We start from the raw sequence: 23,596 nt of genomic DNA, 5'->3' as shown, positions 1-23,596 counted from the left end.
GAGTGAGGATGAAGCCGCCGGATGCTCTCATGGGTGACACATGGATGAGAATTCCCACGTACACAAAAGGAATTACTTAGCACATCCAGCCTCATGTTTTTGGTTGACACCAGGAAAATCAAATGCAGTCATAATTTCAGTGGGGATAATGTTGTGATGTGTCCTCTTGTGATAAAGAATCTGAGGTAGCCCCATAAAGACTCTGTTAAATGCAGTCGTGTTTGATTATGTTTAAGGCTTTGACATGACATAGACCCAGTTGTGGACAATTCTCTCAACGAAAGTTCCTGCAAAAGGGTGTGTTTACAGACAGCAATTCATCCTCCTCCTAATGGTCTTTGGAAATGAAACTCAGAGGCAGCCAAGATTTCACCTTGGTGGACTCTGGCGTCCCCCCTCCTCGACCAGCTGTTCTCTCTGGGCTTCATCCCTTCCCCATGGCCTCCCCACCTCAATGGTTTCTGGTTATTTTCAGAGCCTATCACTGAAATCCCTCCCCATGTGTCAGTGGAAGGAGAAACCTCCAGTTATATGCAAAATTCAATTAAGTGAACACTCTCACTGCATAAAAGAGGCTTTGCTGTGTGCCCAGATTTGATCAGTACCAATTTATGATTTTGCATCATTCATATGAGAAAACTAATTTAAGCTGAAGTGTTCACGGAAAGGAGTGACTTCACCTGTCTCCCTACTCCGCTGTGAATTTTTCCCCTCTGTCGAGAGCTTCAGCGTCCTAAACAATTGCCAGTCCAAGGGGCCAGAGAGGACAGAACCCCTCACCTCATTCAAGGCTGGTGGGTGGTTGATGAACGGATGGAGGAAAAGCAGGAACAGCAGCTGAGCCCGGGGAGCAGCCACCCCCTCTAAGGAGACGCCTTCTCGTGAGGAAAAGAACCACGACCAGTATGTACTCGACAACCATGTTGAACCCCTTTTCCAAAGGACAGAAGCAGCGCTGGCAGGAGTCGGCAGCCTGGGGGGGGCGGCAAAAGCGGGGGGAAAGAGTGTAGCAGTGAGGAGCACAGGACACCCAGGGCGTGGCAGGTGCCAGGGATGGCAAAAGCCAAGTGGGCTGGGGTTAGTCTAGAGCTCTCTCGCACCGCAGAACTGGGTGGGGTAGCAAAGGAAATAAGAATAATCTAGTTCTTCCAACTGGGACAAGGCTGCTGGTGAGGGATTGGGATAGGAGTAGGAAATATATAATTTCAAGTCTTCCTGGGTTTCCCATTCAAGCCAGAAACACCAGATGCTGAGGGTACCAGCATCGAGGTATAGTTATTCCAGTCTCACAGCTGGTAAGGTTGGAACTGCTGATATACTTCCTGCCCGATAAATGATGCCCAAGGACTCAAAAGGTGGTGGAGCCAGAGGCACGGAGTGTTTTTTTCTGGGAATCACACTTTTAATGTGATAAAAATCAATTCACAAGAAAGCATCAGATCAAGGTGGCAGACTGAACAAGGTACAACTCTCTCCCCTCGCCCTTGCCCCAAGTTCCTAGAAATGACAAAGGAAAAACATGTTTCAAAACAGAACAAATCCATTAGACCTATGACATGAGAAAGAAACACAACTTCAATGACGGAGCCACTCAGCTTTTTAGACTGTTTGTTACATGGGCTCACTTTGATTATCCTAATAAACTAAGCAACTTGAAAGAGGATTCTTGATATTTAAAAAACATAATAAAACCTAAAATTCATAGCATTATTTTAGCAGTTGGATGGCAAGAGGTAAGAAAAGTTATATTCAAGATGGGAAAATGGATCAACGTTTTCTTGTGGCAAGATATTTGGTAAAACGTAGCTTTTCTTTTTTGGAAGGCAGGTCACGTGCTAGTGGATCTTGTAGGTCTGGAGATGAAGATGAACAGAGAGTGTTAGAGGAGGGTCTTGGCTATAATTTCACTTGCAAAGCCACGACAAGAAAGAGATGAGTTCGGAAAAGGAGGGGCTCGTGTATGCACAGTAATCGCAGAGAATAGAGTCCAGAAATTCCCAGGCTTGCCTGATTGAATAGAAAGAAATTGGTATGCCAAATCACTGCTTAGATGAAGGAGGTCCAACTTAGATTGTTCATCAGCAACAAATAAAACTTTCTGGTGTTAAATCACTGAAATATTGGGGTGTTTGTTACAGCAGCTAGCATGAATTACCCCAAGACAGTTTTCTATGTACTTGTCACAAGCAATTAGAAAGTGGAATAGGGGAAAAAAAGATCCCAGTCACAATAACAGTAGGAAAAAAAAAAAAAGCCTAGATATGCCACTAGCAAGAAATGTGCAAGAACTATATGAATATACCTGTAAAAGTTATAGAAAATCTAAAGAAAAAATTTGTAAAATATTTTTGCAGAAATTTAAAAAACTGAAAAACTAGACATAACACTCACCTGAATAGATACTAAAATTATGTCAGTTCTCCCAAAATTCGTTTACAAATTCAAAGCAATCCTGATCAAAATTGCAACAGCATGTTTTTTTAGAGCCTGACATGCTGATTCTCACTTTCATTCGGCAGCGTAAATGAATGTACCAGAATAACTAATAAAATCTAATTTAAAACATGCAAAGAAAGGGAAGAGTCAGGCCAGATCTCAAAACATACTGTCTTGTTGTAGAAATTATAATAATATATATTTGTGGAGGAATGGAAAATACATCAATGGAACTGAACAGAAAATCTAAAAATATCACTAATGTGGCATTTCAGATCAGTGCAGAAAGAATGGTCTGTTCAATGGTATTAAAGTAACTGGCCATCATTTTGGAAAAAAAATAAAATTAGATCCTTATACCATGACCAAAAAAAATCTAAATGATTTTAAAAGAATACAAAGAAAATATCAGAATTATGTTATAATCTTAGAATGGGGAAGGATTTTCCAAGCTAGTCACAGAACTCAGAAGTCATCAAGGAAACACTGACAGTTTGACTACATGAAACTTTAAAACATACATGTGAGCCAAAAAACACACCCTCTACCAAGGGAAAATTGGAAAAATGAGAGAAAATATTTACAACATATACGACAGGCTAGGATTAATATCCAGAAGATGTGTTGAAAAATCATTCACCACACAAGATGAAAAAGGAGCAAACGTTATGAACCAGTGAGAAAGGATGAATTTAAAATGTATGCTCTGACATGGAAAGGGGTTTAAGATATATTGTTAGTAAAAATAATAATAATACTAATCAAGGGCTACAGAAGAACAGGAATGGTCCTATCTACTTGTTATAATTATGCGTGTGTGTGTGTGTCTGTGAAGCCATAGAAACTAGGATCTGGAAGTTTCCAGACGGAATTGTTAATGGTGACTCCTAGGGGAGAAACCCTCAAGCATCATCTAAAGGAGAAAATTGCACGCAGTGTCTATGCTTTATTATAAAGCCTCTGCTATTATTTTTTAATTACACAGAGAATTTTTACGTGTATATATATTTTAATAGGCTTTATATTTTAGAACAGAAAAACGAGTGGAAAGTACAGTGGGTTTCTAAATCCCCTCATCCCCACACACACAGCCTCCCTCCACCAGACGGTACGTTTGTTACGATGGATGGACCTACACTGATACCTCATCATCACCCAAAGTCCGTAGTTTGAATCAAGATTCACTCTCGGTGTTGTACATTCTATAGGTCTGGACAAGCGCATAATGACACGTATCCACCATTATAGTGTCGTACAGAATAGGGCCACTGCCCTAAAAATCCCCCGTGCTTGACCTATTCACCCCTCCCTCCCCAACCCCTGGCAACCACTGATATTTTTACTGTCTCTATAGTTTTACCTTTTCCAGAATGTCATATAGATGGAATCACAGAGGATGTATCGCATATGTACATTTTGAAGTCTTCAAAAGCACAGAAATACACCTGGAATTGTGTCTGAACTCAGAAGCATGCAGTTGAAGGGGTAGGAAGCTGTTGAGGCTGGAGAAGCCCAGGTGAACTCCACAAAATAAAGGATGAAAAAGGAGCTGATGAGATCAGAGAACAAGAAGAGAAGGAATCTATTCACCCCAGGAAGAGGTTACGCCCCAAATGAGGCCACACGGAACATAAACACGCATCACACATGTCAGGTATGAAAAATATACACACAAAAAGTTATATAAAGTATAGAATTAACACTGGGGAGGAAACAGAATCAGTACCATCTATGACACGCTTCATGAAATGACCCAGAATGCAGGAAAAATGTCCTGTAAGATGAAAGAAAGACTGGATTAAAAACATAGATACAGGGCTTCCCTGGTGGCGCAGTGGTTGAGCGTCTGCCTGCCGATGCGGGGGACGCGGGTTCGTGCCCCGGTCCGGGAGGATCCCACGTGCCGCGGAGCGGCTGGGCCCGTGAGACATGGCCGCTGAGCCTGCGCGTCCGGAGCCTGTGCTCCACAACGGGAGAGGCCACAGCAGTGAGAGGCCTGCATACCGCAAAAAAAAAAAAAAAAAACATAGATACAGAAAATAAACAAAGGATGCCCAACAGATGGAAACTTTACCGTTCTTGCAAAAAGAAATCAGAATAAATGCAGATCAAATGTGCTTGACCAACACACACACACACACACACACACACACACACACACACACACATATATCAACAAGGTATATCTAGGTTCATTTCTTAAATTTTAATGATAAAATTCATCATTTTTCCTGTACTGGAAAGAGGGGTTTCTAACCTGGAATTAAGCTCCAGATTGTAAACTCAGTTGTAAAAATGTGTTAACTTTAAAAGAACATAATTAACCACTAAGAAATGTCCAGGGAACAGTTTGATTACGTGCAGCAAACCACCAACTCCTTTGCAACGAGATAGAGGAAGGGGATTCTCTAAAACTCAGGCTGCGCTGCTCACCCACAGGGACAGGAATGCTCTCAGGACTAGGGTTCTCAGAGGCATGAAAGTGCAGGGGCAACTGTGTGTGAAGGGTAAGTGAACAGCTGACCCACTCAACACAGAGGGAAATTAATGCGGGGCATTGGTTACAGGGGACGGAGGGGCTGAGAAGCCAAACCCGGCTGTGAAACGAGCCACAGATAAACAACAAAAGAGAACAATAACCATCGCCAGCTGGAGAGACAGATGGAAGAGGTCCATGGTTAGCCCTATGGGAAGGAAAACTGGAACCACAGCAGGTCTGTCTAATGGAGGTGAGAGTCACGGAGGCGACACGGGTCCTGCTGGAGACATCGCCAGAGCAGAGGCATGGAGTGGGGCTTTTCCTTCCATTCTCCCCTCTGTGCGGCCCGATGGTCTAACCCAACAGAAGCCAGATGACCGGAAGCCTTGGACTGTGGGCCGGAGGGCAACAGGGGAAAGGGCTCTGCGCCTGGAGACAGCAGTGCAGCAGAAGTTTGTACTGCTTGAGGGGCCCTCACCAGGGTCTCGTGGACCTTTGAGAAACCCCACAAACATCCAGAGAGGTCTGGTTTGCTTGAATTTCCTAAGGAAGGCGGGCACGGTTTCACGGTTCGGGATGGGGCGGGGGGAAGAAGGAGCTCATCTTGCAGGAGCATCTTCAGTGGCGACTGACAAAGCTGAGCAGAAAAGGTCAAGAATTTGCAGGGATGCTGGGAATGACCCTACATTGGCCCCAAACCACAAGGACGCTGATGCCCCAAGTCAAGGACACCTGTGTTACGTATTAAACCTCAAAAACTGGTCTAAAAAGGGGTCTTCCTAAAACATGGATTAAGCCTTTTATTGTGCAATTACAAAGGAGAAAATGGCTGAAATTCCGTAATTGTGTTTTCATCTTACTTGGTAAACACTAACAGCTTATTATTTCCCAGACGCCAAACGAGGGTAATAAGTCCTGAAATGAGGGTAGGTCGTCCAACCTCAGTTACTTTGCAAACTTATTCTAGTTACAAGACCTTTGAAATATCAGCATCTTTTCGGTGCCCCACCTGCAAATATTAAGGTGCTTTGCCCATCACCACATGGCTTACTTGGTCCTCTTTTACTCCGTGTTGCCGGCTGAGGCAACAGTTTAGGGTCTGGACCCCATGTTTTTTACCATCAGGAGGCTAAGTGAGCGTGTGTTTCAGGAAGTGCGGGCTCTTTTTCTACCCAAGCAGGCATTTTTTCAGACCCCTTACCTCTTAACATGCCATACTGACTCCATCATCCAGCCCCTGGCTCAGATCCCACCTAACAGACATGGTCACGACAATCACATCCTCCCCTGTAGCACCATCTGTGTAGCACAACAGCAGACCCCAAGACTCCTCCCCAGAGAGCCTCTGAAAGCTGGTCTTGTGGCACATTCACCCCAAGCAGGGTGTCTCCGTTTTACACATCAAAGCAAGCTCAGCTGTGCGGTCAACTTCCCCAGGTGGATGACAGGGTTGAAGTGGAGGCAGAGGGGAAAGCCCTAACCTAGGTTCCATCTCCAAACCCCGTTCTGCTTGATATGATTTAAATCTTTCCAGCCCATCCCGCTTCATGTTTTCCTCAGGGCACGAAACAGTCTGAAACCTAACAAGATGCCCCAGGGAGAGGAAAACAACAGTTCTAAGAAATAATCCTGCCCCTCAGGAGACCAGGTGAAGAAATACTTCATCTCTGTAGTTCTCAGACTCTTAAAAACTTTCTAAAGGAAGGCTGTTACCCCAGAAACAGTCTTAATGTTTCCCACTGTTTGAAAGAAGCAAACTTGTTTTGAAATAAACACACACACATACATCATATGTATGTGTGTGTGTCCTATTTAATCTCAAGATGTTTTTGAAGGAAATTTTGAAAAACAAAAAATGTTTACAGCACATGAATGTTCAGCAACCTTTACCTAGAAAGTGTTCAGCACCTACTACGCTTTCAAAATGAGCAAGAAAACTTTCCAAAATTGCATTAACAAAAGATGCCTCTGGGAAGTTACCAAAGGATTAGTTCCTATTACGTTATGACTCTGGGTAGTCTACAGAATTCAGGAAACTTAATATCAAGGTGAATCACATTTGTGCTATGTTTATACACTTTGCCTTATTAAATAAATCTACTTCTAAAATGTTGATATAAAGAAATTATTATAAAGATATTAAATGAAGTAAGAAGGCTACCGTTCAAAGAAATTCTGAAGTGAATTACTTTCAAAATCATACAGTCACTCCCTGATTTGTGTTTTGTTTGGTATGTACTTTCGCAAATACTTTTGAGTTTTATTAGGAAAGGAAATATCTAAATTTAGAGGGAAATTTAAACACATTCTCTAACTTTAATTTTTAAAACTGCTACGTAGAAAAATTATTTCCAGAATGTAAAAACGACAGCAACCTAAGACATTTATATTCTTTCTACTCCGACCAGTCCTGTGGTCAACCTCACCTGTCCGGAGACGCTCCACAACCAAGCGGTACTGGGATGGTGGAGCCCTCTTGAGGCTGTTAAAGAGAACTGTCTAATTTTAAGTCCCTTCAACATCTCCAGGATCTTTAAAAGAATCATGATTAGAACAATGAACAGAGATTTTCCTTTCTCTTCTGTTACTGCTCAAACCCAAGGTATTTCCACCTAAGACAATCATTTTGTCACACTTTCATAATCTTGTCTAGAGAGAATATTTTCCTTTCATCTCTACTTATGAATTAAAATATTAAAATGACTCTAATTATGCTTGAAACCTGCATGGAGGTAACAAAAATTGAGACATTTGAAATGAAATCAAACAACATCACTAACTGCTAACCCTTGATTCTCCCCTAAGAAACCCTTTCCCAGAAACTTCACAAATTCTATTTCCTAAGCAGCAGGATTTCAACTTTGTAAATGGTTATTAAATCACTGATTACCTCTTTTATTTATGCACTAGTTCATTTATTAGTTATTGCAGATGTCTTATTTTCTAGCATTTGAATGCTTCGTGTATTAGCCAGAATAGGGTAGGTTATCCTTCAGTAATAAACTAATCTGGAAACCTTAGGGGCGTTATATGTAAAGGTTCATTTGTCTACCTCACAAAGTCTTCTGTGATTTCAGCCACTTTCTAGGGACTCTTACCTCTGAACAGTAACTCAGAGATCCAGGCTAATTGCTTCTTACAGCTACACCATCTGGGTCCCATGGTTTCCAGTTCACTGCATCAATGGAAGAGAGAACTGTAGGGTCATACATCCTCTCTCAAGTGCTCTAAAGGTCCAGAAGTGAAGCTTATAATTCTGGCCCACTGTCCAGAACTTGTCACATGGACCTACCTAGCCCCAAGGGGCTGGGATCTGTGGGTATCATGTGGATAATCACTGAACAGTAAATGTCTCTGCCACATAGTTCAAACCTTTTTTAAGTTTGATGTTTTTGAGGGACAAGTGGATCTATCCCAGAATTTCAACCCACTTATAGCACTATCCATGAGAAAATGCAAGCTTAATCAGTTGTAAACTGCTGTATTACTTTAAGAAATACAAATAGGGAGAGGAAAAAGCAGCTTCCTTCGAAATAAAGTCCTAGAAGAATAATGCTCGCTAGGTACCACTTCTCAGATAAAGAGATCAGTTTGGATGACCTTGGACATCTGAAGCAAGGTTTAACTAATAAGAAAAGTAACAGACAGTAATGATCCACTGGGAAAGAACTGCAACAATCCTGCATGAACTACAATGTAACACATTTATGAACAGAGAGGAGTAAAAGCCAACAGTCTGGTTGCTCGGCCCCTTTTAGGCTCAGTGGAGAAATAGCACCTCCAAGTGATGCTTCCTCATATAACTTGCAATTCCCTCATAAACACGGGAGTTCCAATCTTGGTTTTATTGCAATGGTTGAACTCTAATACATTTCTGGGCATTTTAAATTGCTTCCAGAAGAACTGGTGAACCATGATCTTACATAACTGTCCATCACAAATGACTTTCCAAGTAACTTTTGGAGCTAATCAGTGCCACTAAAAAAAGATGCAGTGAAATCACATGATAGTCCGTGCCGTGGAGATATTCCACAAGGGAGCCAGCAAAGTAGGGCAGAAGAGGGAAGGAAGGTCATGAGTGAATAAAGAAAACAAAATTTGTAAGGATGGCTCAGAAGAAACTTGCTCCTGTCCAGAGCTGACTGCCATAAAACAGTGATCAAATAGAAGTGTGATGGAGTGAGCTGCGAAGTTCTATCTTCTGGTAATTTACATGAGACATGAAATGAGTTCTAATTTCCTTCCTTCTTGCAGTTTCTGTAGACACACACACACACACACACACACACACACACACACACACACACAACTCAGGAGGGTAGGCATGTATTTGGAAATAAAGAACTGATTCCCACTTCTTGTCTGGTGGTTCCTGAGTGCAGAATCTACAAATGTATCCAGCCAGGGCAGGGGAAGGATGGCAAGGGTGTGATGAAAAGGTTCTAAAACTGTTTTGTGGTGATGGTTGTACAACTGTATATTACTAAAAAAAATCATTGAACTGTACACTTACAGTGGGTGAATTGCATGTTATGTAAATGATAATTCAGTAAATCTATAACAGAAAATAAAACCCTGCAAACGATGGCTATTTAGTCAAGAGTGCATTATTTTTTTATGGGAGTATAGTTGATTTACAATGTTGTGTTAGTTTCAGGTGTACAGCAAAGTGATTTAGTTATACCTATATATGTGTGTCTATTCTTTTTCAGATTCTTTTCCCTTATAGGTTATTACAAAATATTGAGTATAGTATGTCCGATGTAAAAAATGTATGGTTACCAAAGGGGAAAAGGGAGGAGGGATAAATTAGGAGTTTGGGATTCATATATACACACTACTCTATATAAAATAGATAACCAACAAGGACCTACTGTATAGCACAGGGAACTATACTCAAGGGTGCATTATAAAAATGCTTTTAAGACTCATTAGAGGGTTCCTTCTTAAACAAATTAACTTTCATTTGTATTACTGAACTCTGGTGTCACAGGAAAGTAGAAGTGCCCATATACCTACAGGTAAATTCATTCCCACAGAGTCGCTGCATCCTCGACGTGAGCCTATACAAGAAACATCCATTCTGTTCCATTTATCAGACAGCTTGTGCAGACGCCAGCAGCTCAACCGCAAAATGAAAGGGGAAGTTCCATTTCACAGCTCCTGTGATGTTCAAACAAGCATCCGGGGTTATCAGTGAGTCTTATTTGCAAAACTCTCTTCCCCTCAGGTACTAAAACATTATTGCTTTGACATTGTCATTCAGACACTAAAAAGGAGCTGTGGAACACAAGATAACATGTATTGGGACTTCCCTAGTGGCGCAGTGGTTGAGAATCCGCCTGCCAATGCAGGGGACACGGGTTCGAGCCCTGGGCCGGGAATGTCCCACATGCCGCGGAGCAACTAAGCCCGTGTGCCACAACTACTGAGCCCGTGTGCCGCAACTACTGAAACCCGCACGCCTAGAGCCCGTGCTCCGCAACAAGAGAAGCCACCGCAATGAGAAGCCTGCACGCCACAGTGAAGAGTAGCCCCTGCTCGCCGTAACTAGAGAAAGCCCGCGTGCAGCAATGAAGACCCAATGCAGCCAAAAATAAGTAAATGAAATGAAAACCTTGAGGATATTAAAAAAAAAAAAGATAACATGTATTTATGTTCCAGTCATCGCAGGGTTGGCGTGACAGTGCTAGGGCTGCGGACAAAGAACAGCCTATGACAGTGGCCTCCCTGGCTCTCAGGCAAGGTGTCCCAGGTGTTAGAAGGGTGTCTTCTGCTGCAGGTACTCCTAATCACCCTTCGTGACCACTTTCCTTGAAGAGGCTTCAAGCTTTTACATATACAAGTTATAACCTCCATACTGAAATTGGGCTCTTCCAAATACCAGAAGCTGGAAGCAGTGGTGTGCTGGTAAATGGTTAACAACAGGCTCTCCTGGAGGTGAAAGGAGCTGACTGATGTGCAGCGTGTGCTGACTGCCATGTTGTCAATACTGCTACCATGGCCTATTTCAAGCTACCGACTTGATGTCGCTGAACATGGAGTTGAGAAGAGACGTTCACTGTGGCTCCGGTGAACCAGTGGGGGCCTGTTCCAGCACACCTGTGCCCGGGGGCAGGGCACACAAATTACAGTTTTTGATCAAGGCTTTAATCGAGACCTAGAATGTCAGAGTAAAGCTACGTAAATTTTTTTTTTAATTGAAACTGTTGAAATAAAGTTAAAAGCATTTCAAATTTAATAAATTGCTAATTAGTATTTATATAGTTTCTCTGTATCTGGGTGTTCTCTCTGCAAATTGTCAACAGCGTCATTTAAACACATATGTATTATATGTGTGTACACAGTGTATACACACCTGTATGCCTGTATGAGCCCAATGTTGATCTCAAATTCCCAAGACCCAACCAAGGTTCTTGCAGTTCCTATGTTCTTAGAAGTCCAAGGTTCTTCAGCTGATCTTTCTACTAGACGGAAACTGTCATTAAGGTCCTCACTCAGTTACAATGTATCCACTAACCAAAGAGTCATCATTTTTCCAAGGGTGGTGCTGAGTTCCAGGTCTTCAGGAGCAACCAACTGAAGATAGCTCAGAAGGACCTCATCTCGTCTCATTGAGTTATAAACACATGACCTGTATCCAAGAGCAGGAGTAAACAGGTTGGGATTAAAGGTAGATGTTGCTGATACCTGAGGTCAGTGATTCACACGCCACACAATGGTTTATTGGTGAGGGAAGGCTTCTGATCACCAAGACACGGAGAAGATTGGCAAGTCTGAAAGTAGAAACAACATCTTCCACGGGGGTGTGTTGTGTAAGATGCCCATCTCCACCCGTCCCCAGGCTGGTGCTGCCTTTCACTCTTCTTGGGGATCCCACCTAGGACTCCTAGGTACACACACAAGCAGTGGTAGGTCCGGACATCAGACAGCTGGGCATCATAGGTGTACTTTCCATTAGGTCCTGAGGGTTGGCCATGGCGTGCGGTGAGAGAGACCTTTGCAGAAATGCAGATCTTTGCAGAATGACAGACAGACAAAAGCTTCAAAGCGTACAGAGAACGGGGACACTTGATAACCTTGTCATTCTGCCTTAGACGTGGGAGGAAAAGAAAACATTCCATATTACCCTGTGAATACACTTTTCAAATATAAAAGACATTTGTAAGCTAGATTTTGATTTTGAGCTTTCCCTAAACCATATGAAGAAAAATTCCCATCTTAAAATTACCATTGCCAGAGAGAGTTCACGATGGGGAGTGAACAGTGGCAATTAATCATTTAGCATTTATGTAACATCTGGCATCTGCAAAGTGCTTTCCAACCAGTTTTCCTTGTTACTGCTCGTAATCACGGCAGGTTGGGGTCAGCCGTGCTCATTCCTATTTTCTCAGAGCAATATGTAAAATAGTAACTTGACCCTTAGAGAAAGATCTCGTAATAGCAAATAAAGCTAGAAATAAGTGACAACTCTTTCATTCTATTCAGAACGCCATTCTTGAAGGTTGTTAATAGGGAGAAGTATTTTCTGTCAGCTCTGTTAACAGGAGGGTGATGGTGTTTTGTTTCTTACTATATAGGAGCCAGATCCAAAATTCACATCTAAAAATACCATCAACAGTAAAGGTCAAAGAGAGCTGTACTTTGGGACATAGCTTTCGTTATTTAAAACCAGAGAAATATAGAGTCACGTGTGTGTATTCTCCACTTGGAAGAGACAGACTTTAAGACCACAAACCATAATAAACATTAAATATGCTTCAACTATTCCAGGATACAAGGCAAACACATCATCAGTCAACCAATGAATTTTCCAGTCTCTGCATTATTGTAAATCTGAGAGACTAACCAGTAGGAAGGGAGACTCATCTTTGCTGTATTAATTGATCCCCTGCTTTCAGCACCACACACGTACATGGATGCCGCAAACTAGCCCTGCTTCCTGCCTGCCCGTGGGGGAGGGGAAGGGCATCAGTCCACGGCCCTATTCACATCTTTACAAGACCGGTGATAAGTGACACGGTGATGGGCAACAGAAGAACAAAACTTAGTCTGATGGGTCAGAAAAGGCATCCCAAGAAAGTGACATTGAGCTCAACCCTGAAGGGTGAATAGGTGTTAACAGGGAACAAAGGGAAGAGGGAACAGCATGTTCAAAGGCCCTGAGGAAGAGGCTGCACTATTCACTGGAGGAATTCAAATGAGGCCAAAAGTCCAGAGCTCAGCGTGAAGGTGCAGGGATGGGGGTGGGGTAGATCTGACTCCCAGAAACAGGCAGGCCTGGGAGCCCAGGAGTTCCACAGAGGTCTGGGCTCAGCAGCTTGGGCTCCGGAGCTGAGCTGACAGCCCCTTAGGTGCAGCCACCACTGACGAATCCTAAGGGACCTCCGTGCCTCTCTGTCCTCACCTGACCCGGTATCTGCCTTGCAAAATTGTTGTGAAGACTCAGTGCTCTGTTGCATGTAAAGCATTTTATATACAACTTGGTAATTCCATCTAAAGCCTGAACTATCCCCCTCCTGACATCTTCTTACCTTTAGGACATTCCTAACCTATATTCTATGGGGCACCACCCTGTAATGTACTACAAGAAACGGAACTCAGATTAAGTGAGTTTGGGAAACACTGCACGCTGTCGTCTGAAGCATCTGAAGATCTCACAGTTGTTTTTGTTTTGTTTTTTTTAATAACTTTCTTAATCAAACATGCACAAAAATTGACTACCGCAAGCCACTCTCTGTTTGCTGGAGGCCATGCTTTCACCTACGAATAATTGATGTCTTTAAACCCCCAAAAGTTCCCTGGAGAGAATGTTGCGAGGCTCCAGCTCAGACTGATTTTAGTCTCTGGCTTGTGCATTTGAGATGCCACAACAGAACAGTTTCAACATCGTTATTTAGAAAATAAATTATTCCAAATCTCCCGTTTAGAACACATTCTCAAGGTGTCCTCATGAATCCGAATGTTTTCCCAAACCATGGTTATAATTTTCAATTTATTTAGTAGGTGACTTTCAGGGAACAAAGTTGTGTTACTGGAATAATACAACCTTCTTAGCATCATTGCACCTCCCTGCCTCAGCTTCCCTCCCCATCTGGAAACCGCAGTGTCAGACTAAGTGACCCCAAAGCCCTTCAAACACTGAGATTATACAATCCCATGTTAAAATCTTCCCAGGTTACCTGATGTATGTTCTTAGGTGATTACCAAACCAATGCAGTCTCCATACGAGCAGAGAGACACACATCCATCCACAAATGGACAGACCCCTAGGTCTTTGCCTCCTTGCTCTGTGTCTGTCTTTGCAGCGCTGAAGAATATTCACCAAACTCACGACCATGGTGACCTTTGTAACATTCTATGTGACCATTTTTTAATGCTTTAAGTACAGAAAATATTATGTATGTATAATATGTATATTTTATACGTAATATAAAAACAATGACATGATGGAAAAGTGCCCAAGTATTAACAATTGCTAAACCATGGATGTGTATGCCTCCATACTTTCTCTAAGTTTCTAAATCTTCAAATGTAAACATTATGATCTTAAGTAAGTCATAGATTTTTTGAATGGTGATCTCACAGAAGTCTTTGAAGTTGTCTTACACGTGTTCTTCATCATCTCCTTGAGTTAACTGTCTCCAGGCTTAAATTTAGAAACAGAAATACGGTCTTGCTTCTTGCCCTGCAAAATTCACGTTTTGTTAATTATCTCATAGATAAAATAACTATTTGCTTGAGACCAAAATTAAGCTTTAACTAATGGCAACCAGGAACTAAAACCACACCCAAGCTATCGAATTGCATTTCAAAGTCATTTCCATAAGCTTAACTGTCAGTCCTAGGGAGAGACATTTTCCCACCACCTTTATCTGAAGGGAAGACCTGTTTCATACTATTCCATATAAATCACCTTGAGACTGACCATGGTCAATATGCCATTTCGTTTTTGTTAAAAATAAACATTCAAAGAGATAACATATTGTAAAACATCTCAAATTCTATCCAAATTATTCACATTTTGAATTAGGCTTGAGTCTGGATTGGTGCCAACTATGTTTATCTGTTTGGGAAAAGAGTCTTTGTAGCCCTTAATTATATACAAACAAATGAGACTTTAAGTTTTAAAATCTTTTCTTTGTATAGAAGGATTCTGGTTCCTATCAAATGCTGAACAAGCATGACCCTGGTTGCCCTGGCCAAGATTAAGCTGGAGAACTCTGGAGATAAAACATCAAGAAATGGGGTGGGGACAGTTTTGTTTTGAACATGGGGAGATGGATTTGACCCATGTCAGGGGCAGCCTGGCACACTGTGGGAGAATAAAAATAGAAGAGGAACCATAACTGGACAACTCTGATCTCTGGTCCAGATGGCCATAGGAGGAAATTCAGGGAGGTCCAGATGCTCTGTATGTACGAGGAGCTGAGACTGACAAACTTCAGGTAGTAGCTTGCCCATCTCCCCAGGGCTGGTAAATTCTAATCTAAGAGCACCTCTCCCTAATGCTGCCTCTCCCAGTAGGGTAGGAGGTGAAGGCCTGAGCTGACGTGTGGTCCTGTGGGGTGGGGGCATGACTGTGTTTTCTGGCGCCAGGTTCTTGTCCATAAGGTTTATCTACCCCCATGCTTCCAGCTCACTTGGGCTGAGGCAATGGAGTCAGGCCTCCTCCATCTGCTTGGCTGAGAGGGTAGCTGACATCCCAGAGAAAAATACACTTCAGGATAAAAAGGAAAAAAAAGCAAGACCGTTGATGGGTATACCCTTTACAGAAAAAAAAAAAAAAAAAAAAAAGTACTAGATGACAGATTCTGAAGCAGAAATAATATTAGACCAAGGATTTACAATTAAACTAATAAACATTTGAAAAGAGATATTAGCAATATGAAATAAAAAGAAAAAATTATAGAAAACAAACAGAAACATTTGGTGTGAAAAATCTGTCAGTTGAAATAGAAAATCGACTGACTAGGATAGATAATAGATATAATGAACAGATAATAATAACAGATACAATAAATATGCAGCTGAGGAATAACATAGCAAACTGGAATATCAATTCCAGAAAGAAGAAAGAAATGACAAAGAATTAGAAAGTGCAGGAAAAAAATAAAAGTGGTATGAAGAAAGGAAATAGATGCACTAAATTCAAATAAAAGGACCCCCAGGTGAGCGGAGAGAAAAATTAAAATGAAACTAGTAAAATTTGGAAAAATGAAATACAAATTTTCCAGAAATAAAAAAATTGATATTGAAAGGGCCAAAAAAGAAGAAGAATTTAAACACATTTAATGAAATTTCAAAATATCAGACAAAAAGAAAATTTTTAAAGCTTCCAGAGATAAAGAACAGATCATATACAAAGGATCAAGAACTCGGTCAACATTAGATATTTCAATAGTAACATTGGATATAAGGGAAAAATGGATCGGTGTTTTCAAAACATTGAATAGCCTAGACTGTTGCATACTGTCAAACCATCATTCAAATGAGAATATCACCAGGCTTACAAGATCTTAGAGATGTTTGCCAATCAGAGGCCCAGTATAGCTGCTGCTACCCTATTGGACATCCTAGATATAGAACATTTCCATTGCCACAGAAAGTTCCATCAGCCAGCACTGAAAGAGAGAACATCATGATGGCAGCATTCGTAAGAGGATGAGACCAGTGAATGTGTGGAAATACAAGAGTTCTAGTCTCATTATTGAAGAAATAAAAATATCAATTAAAAATGTAGAGAGGTAAAACAAGCAGAAATAATATATCAAGAGGGTAGAAGTGGGTCCAAATATACCAAGGTTATAGTAAATGTAAATGGATTAAACTCATAGTTTAAAGATAAAGGTTGAAAGAAGGGATAAAAACCAAAGTCCACATAGATGCTCTACATATACAGAAGACCCACCTAAAGCATAGAGACCTGTAAAATTTGACAGCATTGGTTAAACCATATGAAACTGATAGATATTGCCAATTTTATATGGTTCAATGTAGAAAAGAAGGATGAAAGACATAAATGCCTACCAACAAAAAAGAAGGCTAATATAGATGTAATCATTCTAGATAAGAGACACTGAGACAAAATAGAGCATTAGGGAGACAGCCCTGATCACAACATTAATAAAACAGATTCAATTTATTCAAATAATATAACAATTTTGTTAAATGTACATACCTAAAAAACATTCACAAAATGTAGCAAAATGTGTTAAAGCCACAGAAAGAAGTTGATAAATTCACCATCATATTGGATTGATATGGTAATTACTGGTCATCAATCAGGCAAAAAATTTCAGCAAGAATAGCTGAACAGTATGATTAAGAAGTTTGTTCTAATGGACAGATACAAAGTTCTATATCTCCCAATTTTTAAAACACTTTTTTCTCAAGCGCACTTTTACGATAATCAATCGTAGATAATAACTGACCAAGAAAACCTCCACGTGTCTCAAAGAACAAGGATCACCACTGAGGACAGACAGCTCTTTGCTTAGTCAGAGTCCCAGAAGCTCGATAAAAAAGCTCTTGAGATCAGCAAACCCAGTATCCACCCAGTAGGTGAATTCAACAAAAACTGTCTCTAAAAGTCCTAAGAACAAAGCAACATCACACTAGGGGACCACCTGCTAGACCTCAAGACTCAGTAGAGCTTGAACCACACCTCACTGAGTTCAGTGACTCTCACTTCTGTTAACTCACACAAATAAACCGATCACCATACTGAGCAGTGCATTGGCCAGTTAGAGCCTAATGTAGCAGGGTGTTAAATGGGCCATTTCCTAGTCTCTAAGAATTTTGCCTAAATCCACAGAGCTTGGGACAGGAAGCAGTAAGTACAACTACTTGCTAAAGAGAGGCATGAACACATCTACAACCAACTTGCAGAAAAATAACAAATGCACCCCTGCTGGTCAGTATCATGCCCCCTACGGTCATCCCCAGCATAGGTAAGAGAAGACTAGAAGAGCACAGAGGATTGAAGAAAACCAGGAGAGCAATTGGTGGTCCAGTGTGGAGGGATGTGCCTTTCTTCTCCACATCCCCATCTAAGGAAAATCAAGGAAGACTCCAAAGGAATCACTCCTAGAGGTTGGGGTGCCTGCAAGAAGGCACAAGAACCTCCCTCCATGGCTTGAGGCTGGATGAGCTACATAAACTCCTAAATCCATCTTGGTGTGGCCCCCTTTGTAGACCACTGTGAGATCTCTTAGGGGCCCTCGATGTCCATCCCAAGAACAGACATGTCAGGTTCTATGGAAAACTGAGGCTTTATGTTTCTTTAGGATAAAGCAGCCACATGACACACTGTTTCTTGGTACTTTTGATTACATTCCATAGCATGACTTGTATACGCTATTCTCTTATCCATCTGGCCAAGAGCTCCTCCCAGGAAGAGGACAGTGAGAGATGGGAGACGTTGAAACTCTCATACATTGCAGGGCGGCCCATGAGTCCCCACCCAGTGATCCACTCTTTATGTAAAGAACCCCATTTCTTCAACTGTTCCTTTTGCAAATGGTTTATAATCACCCACTATCCCTTGGTTTCTCTACTCTGTTCTCTCCCTTTTGCCAATGTCTCTGATCAAGTAACTTGCTCAGAAATTGCAGTAATTACACGCAAAGTTGGACAAGGAGAAATAAACACGATTTATTTTTAAACATTCTACAAATCAGGATGTTTACTCATTGGGTGATATAAATCTGCATTACTCAGGGTTCACATCGCAAAAGAATTAGAGATCAAGCAATTTTAGCTTAGCCAGATTCCTTCCCAGATTTTTTTTTCTTTATTTGCTAGGTTGAATGAGTTCACCCTTGTCACCAATGTGAAAAACAAAAAAAAATAGTTGGTAAAATATTAAAAGTGCAAATAGCTTTGCATAATTTTCCTGCCTGAAATATAATTGTCACAATAATTAAAGTCTTGGCTGTTTTGTGTTTTTTTAAATCTTCACCAATTTATGTATTTCTCCAGAACAATGTCATTGATTCCAAAAATAGTCCTTCATGGAATAAAAAATTAGTTAATAAATTCTTGTATTTAAAAAGGCCCTGCATCTTATAAATATTTTACAAATGTTTGTCAGTTTGTTTTTCTAGAGGATTTTATTATTATTATTTCTTTGTTAAAAGTCCTGAACCATGAATATATCACATCCTGGGACTGCAAGATAATTTATTTTCTCTAATCACATTGTTCTCTACAATTTGATTTGCCTCACTATGTAAACTCATTTCCTTGGCATGAGGACAGCTGTCCAGCGGCTGACACTGTGACAGGGCAGAGCTGCAAGTGTCATGCAAACAGCCAGGCTCTCCCATCTGCACTGGCATTGCCACCACCCTCAGGTTTCTGCCTGAGACAACCCTCTATACAGGGTGAGTGACATGCAAGCTTTTTTCGCAGCTGCAGGAGTCAGGGGAGGGCTGACTCCTAAGAGCCTGAATAATAGTTTAGCCTCAGGTCATTGAACTCATATATTCAGCCACTTCATTTTGAGCATCAACGATGGGTCCCATGGAAGGTGAAACAGGAGGCTGTGTGTTTCCTCCACTTACCAGCCTCAGAGGCCGGTTCTGGCCCAGGGTGCCATGGCAGTTGCATTATTTCCTGTTCCCATCCAGTTCCTCACTGTGACTGCAAGCTCCTTACCCTTCCCTCAATCCTCCAGGCACCCCTCCATGGGCATCGTAATTCTTGCAGTTCTTTCAGGAAACTAAACAGGAGAGTCTGTAAGTGAGCACACACACCCCTTTAGACCTGCAGACCTTGGGCTCTCATAGTTCATGAGTAAGATCCATGTGAATCTGGAAGCCTAACCATCATTTACAAAATTCCCTTTGATATTTTCACTGGGATCCTGGAGGCCCTTTTACGAAGATGCTCTTCATGGCTTTATTAACACTCCAGTGTAAGGGCAGCTACTGTGGTGTCCTTCACTGCTGCTGAGACACAATCTCTGTTACCAAAGAGCTAACAATCAGGTAAGAAAAATAACATTTATTTAAAGGGAAATGTATTCTCAATGCTCTGTGTATATTAATTTAATGGAAGTAGTAAGAAAAGTAGCAGCTAACATTATTGAGTACTCAGTGTATTCTAAATGCTTTGTACATTTTAATTAATTACATAATGACTTGTTTAATCCTCACAAAATTTATTGAAGTTGTTACCAAGATCTGGCCCACTTTACAGATGGGAAAACTTACCTTGTCTTAAATACTAGCTATTGAGAGCAGAGGCAGGGATTTGTACCCAGGAAATCTGAATCTAGAGCTCATTCTTACAACAACTAGAAAATACTACCCTACTGATGCTCTACCACCAAGTAGATAGATAGGATTTTCACCCCTGAGTACAGTGACAACTAGTGTGATACATAAATAATGCCACGTGCTTTAGGAGTGAAAAAGTGGGAGGACTGTCTGCCAACTGGGGAATCGGGAGATATTATGATGCAGGGTCAGTTGCCCCAAGCCAAATGTGAAAGATAGAAGTAGAGGAATAATTTCTGTCTAGTTGGATGGCATGTGCGAAGAACAGACACACAGTCTCAGCACACGGAACTCCCTCGGCTCTCCACCCCTGCCCTCTGGTCACGGGGGATGGCATCCCATGAGCATCAGTCCAGCCTCTTTCCCTTCCCTCTCAGAGGAACTGTGTAGCCCTCGTGTCCAGAACTCAAGCCACTTCTCTATACCTTGCAGTAGCCACCACATACCATCATATAGACTTGGTCCCACTGCAGCTGGCTCCTTCTTTTACACCCTAAGAGAACCTTCCCTGAAGTTTCCTCTTCTTCACTGACAACATTATTGAAAAGATGAGTCTACATGCTCTTCTGGATTATAAAATAATCCAATAAGATTTCAGTTGCTTAAGCCTGTAACCCAGGTGGTGAAATCAGTTCTTCTTGAAGTGTAATTGAAAAAAGATAGCTAATTGATTCCAAAATGAAGAGTGGCAATGAAGGTGCCTCAGTGAAGAGCCAGCCTGTAGAGGAAAAGAGGAAAAGTGAACTCTGCTTGAATCAACATGAAAAGTTTGCGCAGACTGGATCTAACTCCGTCTCTACATTCCCTAGGCTTACACTTACTCCCCCAATCTTCATAAATTACACAAACCAAAAGCCCAAAACCCTAGTCAAATCCCTCCTCCATCTTCATGCCTTAAAAGGAAAAACTTCAAAAGGTAAAAACTCCAGGAACAGCAGTAATCAAAGGGCACGACCCCGACATGACTTTACAATGAAGTGGAGAATCTTTAAGGAATCAGGCCCCAATTTGAGCTATAAGGTCCAAAAGTTGAGAATGATGTCATAATTCTGATAAAGTTAGTTTCAAAGGTTCCAGTCTTTTAAGGACTACTCAACTTCACAAAGAAAATCCTAGCCTGTGACCACTGAAAATGCCTCCAATGCAATAGTTTTACAAGTAAAAATATGGAGTCCCATGAATAATGCAGAGTATAGAGTATAGTGATCTGTAATCAAGTCATCAAACTATGGAAAAGAAAGCCAAAACTTGTGCCCTGAACTTCCACTTCTAATGAGGATATGGTAGGTCACAGCCAATGCTCCCGCTCTCAAAACTTTTTTTAAGGAATAAGTTACAAAAATCATTTTAAAGCATTGGAGAGCAGTGGAATTAAAAAGGACTAAATGAACTAAAATTCCAGAGAGAGAAAAGTGTATGATTGATACCCACTTTTCCCTGGAAGCATCTTCCAGGTCTAGATAGAAGTCTGATGATCAGACGTGGACCAGGTAGAGGATGTTGCTGGGGAAAGAGAAAGAGAAAAGCTGTTAGTGGTGGTGTAGGGCTAGGGTGATAAATCATACTACAGGTGAGGGGTCTGAAATGCATAGCTGATTTCATCCACAAGACGCTTGCTCACCTTTTTGGCTGAGTGGTCAGGGAGATGGAGCCTAAAGAGCTAGGCAGAAAGTTTTTGAAAAGGAGAATAAAATTGCCATGAAAGTTGAGGTGATTAGGATCAAAGATCTCCTGAGGGAAGGGGTTTGAAAAGAGAACAGACAGAAGATGAAAGCCTATGGTGAATTGACAGCAGGAACTCTAGCTACTTGTCAAATTGTGGTGTTGCCTCTAGGCTGAGAATCAAGGTTCAGCCACTGGCAAAAACCGGCTGCTGGGAAACAGAAAAATCAGCAAGGATTTTGATGTTCAAGTGGGACAAAATTAGAGACTGGAGGGCACCACACATGTAACCATTCTATCCATCAAGACATTTGCCAAGTTATGATTGATCAGACTCAATCTGCCTCTGTGAGAGGCTGGAAAATCTTTGTTTCCTCAGTTCTGACAGGCTGTGGGTGACTCAGCTTTGCCCTTGAGAGACTTAAGTTCAGCTCTCTGCACTCCTGACCCCCTCACTCTCAGCCCTCATAGAGCTCAATCCCTGATTAGAGTTTGGAAACTGACCTCCTCTCTCAATCTACTTTCACAGTATTTTAGATACAATATCCAGCTTACAGAAAAATCACGAGGTGTATGAAAAGAAAGACCATATGCTAAACAGTAAAAAATCAACAGCATTAGATTCCAGGTTGACCCAGATACTGGAGATAGTGTAACAGAAAGGGACCCTATGGGCCTTCCCAGAACAGACTACCCCTGCCCCCGTGTCCTCCACCCGCCTCTTGTTTGTAAAAATCTGTAGCCTCCTAGGTCTTCCCTGAGTTCCAAAGAGTAAATTTAATCAGAGAAGTGAGAAAATGTAGAAAGAAGGGAAAACAGTCAAATAAGACAAAATAATAGTTTAGCCATTAAACAAAGTCAAGGGCCTCTAGTTCTTCCTCAAGGACTATAGATAATCTTCTGAGCCGTGTCCTTTGAGCTGTTTTGCAGACACTGAAACCCCCACCAGGTGGAGGAAGTTAACTGTCTGCTGTCCACAGACACGTAGACCCCAGACCAGTTGGAACCAGAAGGTTGATGATGTTGACTCCCAATTACCTCAGCACCAGCCAATCAGAAGAATGTTCACAAGCTGATCACACACCTGGCAACCCCTTCTCCCTCATCTTATCTTTAAAAACCTTTCCCTGAAAGCCTTTGGGGTCTTTTAAGCACTAGCTGCCCTGGACTTCTTGACTGGTGTCTGCAATAAACGCTGCACTTTCCTTCACCACAACCCGGTGTCAGGAGATTGGCTTTACTGCGTGTGGGCAAGCAGACCCACATTTGGTTCAGTAACAATAGCAGACAATTACTTTAAAAATAAGTATGATTAATATGTACAAGAAAACAGAGGAAATGAGAGGCAACATACATGAAATGATAGCAATTTGCAATTGAGAACTGCAATTTGTTTTTTCAAATAATGGGTATGGCAGAACTGAAAAATGCAAAATCCGAAGTTAAGAATACAATGAAGAGTTGTTACAACAGATTGCACACAGAAAACACACAGAATTAATGAACTGAAAGGTGCTAAATAAAAAATATGCAAATTGAAGGATAGAGATCAAAAAGTAAGAAAATTTATTTTAAAACTTGAGAGATAGGTGTAATATATTCAAAAGATCTAAATTAATATAATTGAATTACCAGAAAGAGAGGAGGGAAAATGAGACAGGAGCAATATTCAAAGAGATAATGACTGAGAATGGCCCAAATTGATGAAAGACATCAACCCACATGTTCAAGAAGT

Source organism: Stenella coeruleoalba, assembly GCF_951394435.1.
Source record: "Stenella coeruleoalba genome assembly, chromosome: 3".
In the NCBI taxonomy this organism is placed as follows: Eukaryota; Metazoa; Chordata; class Mammalia; order Artiodactyla; family Delphinidae; genus Stenella; species Stenella coeruleoalba.
Note: the sequence above shows the minus strand (reverse complement) of the source record.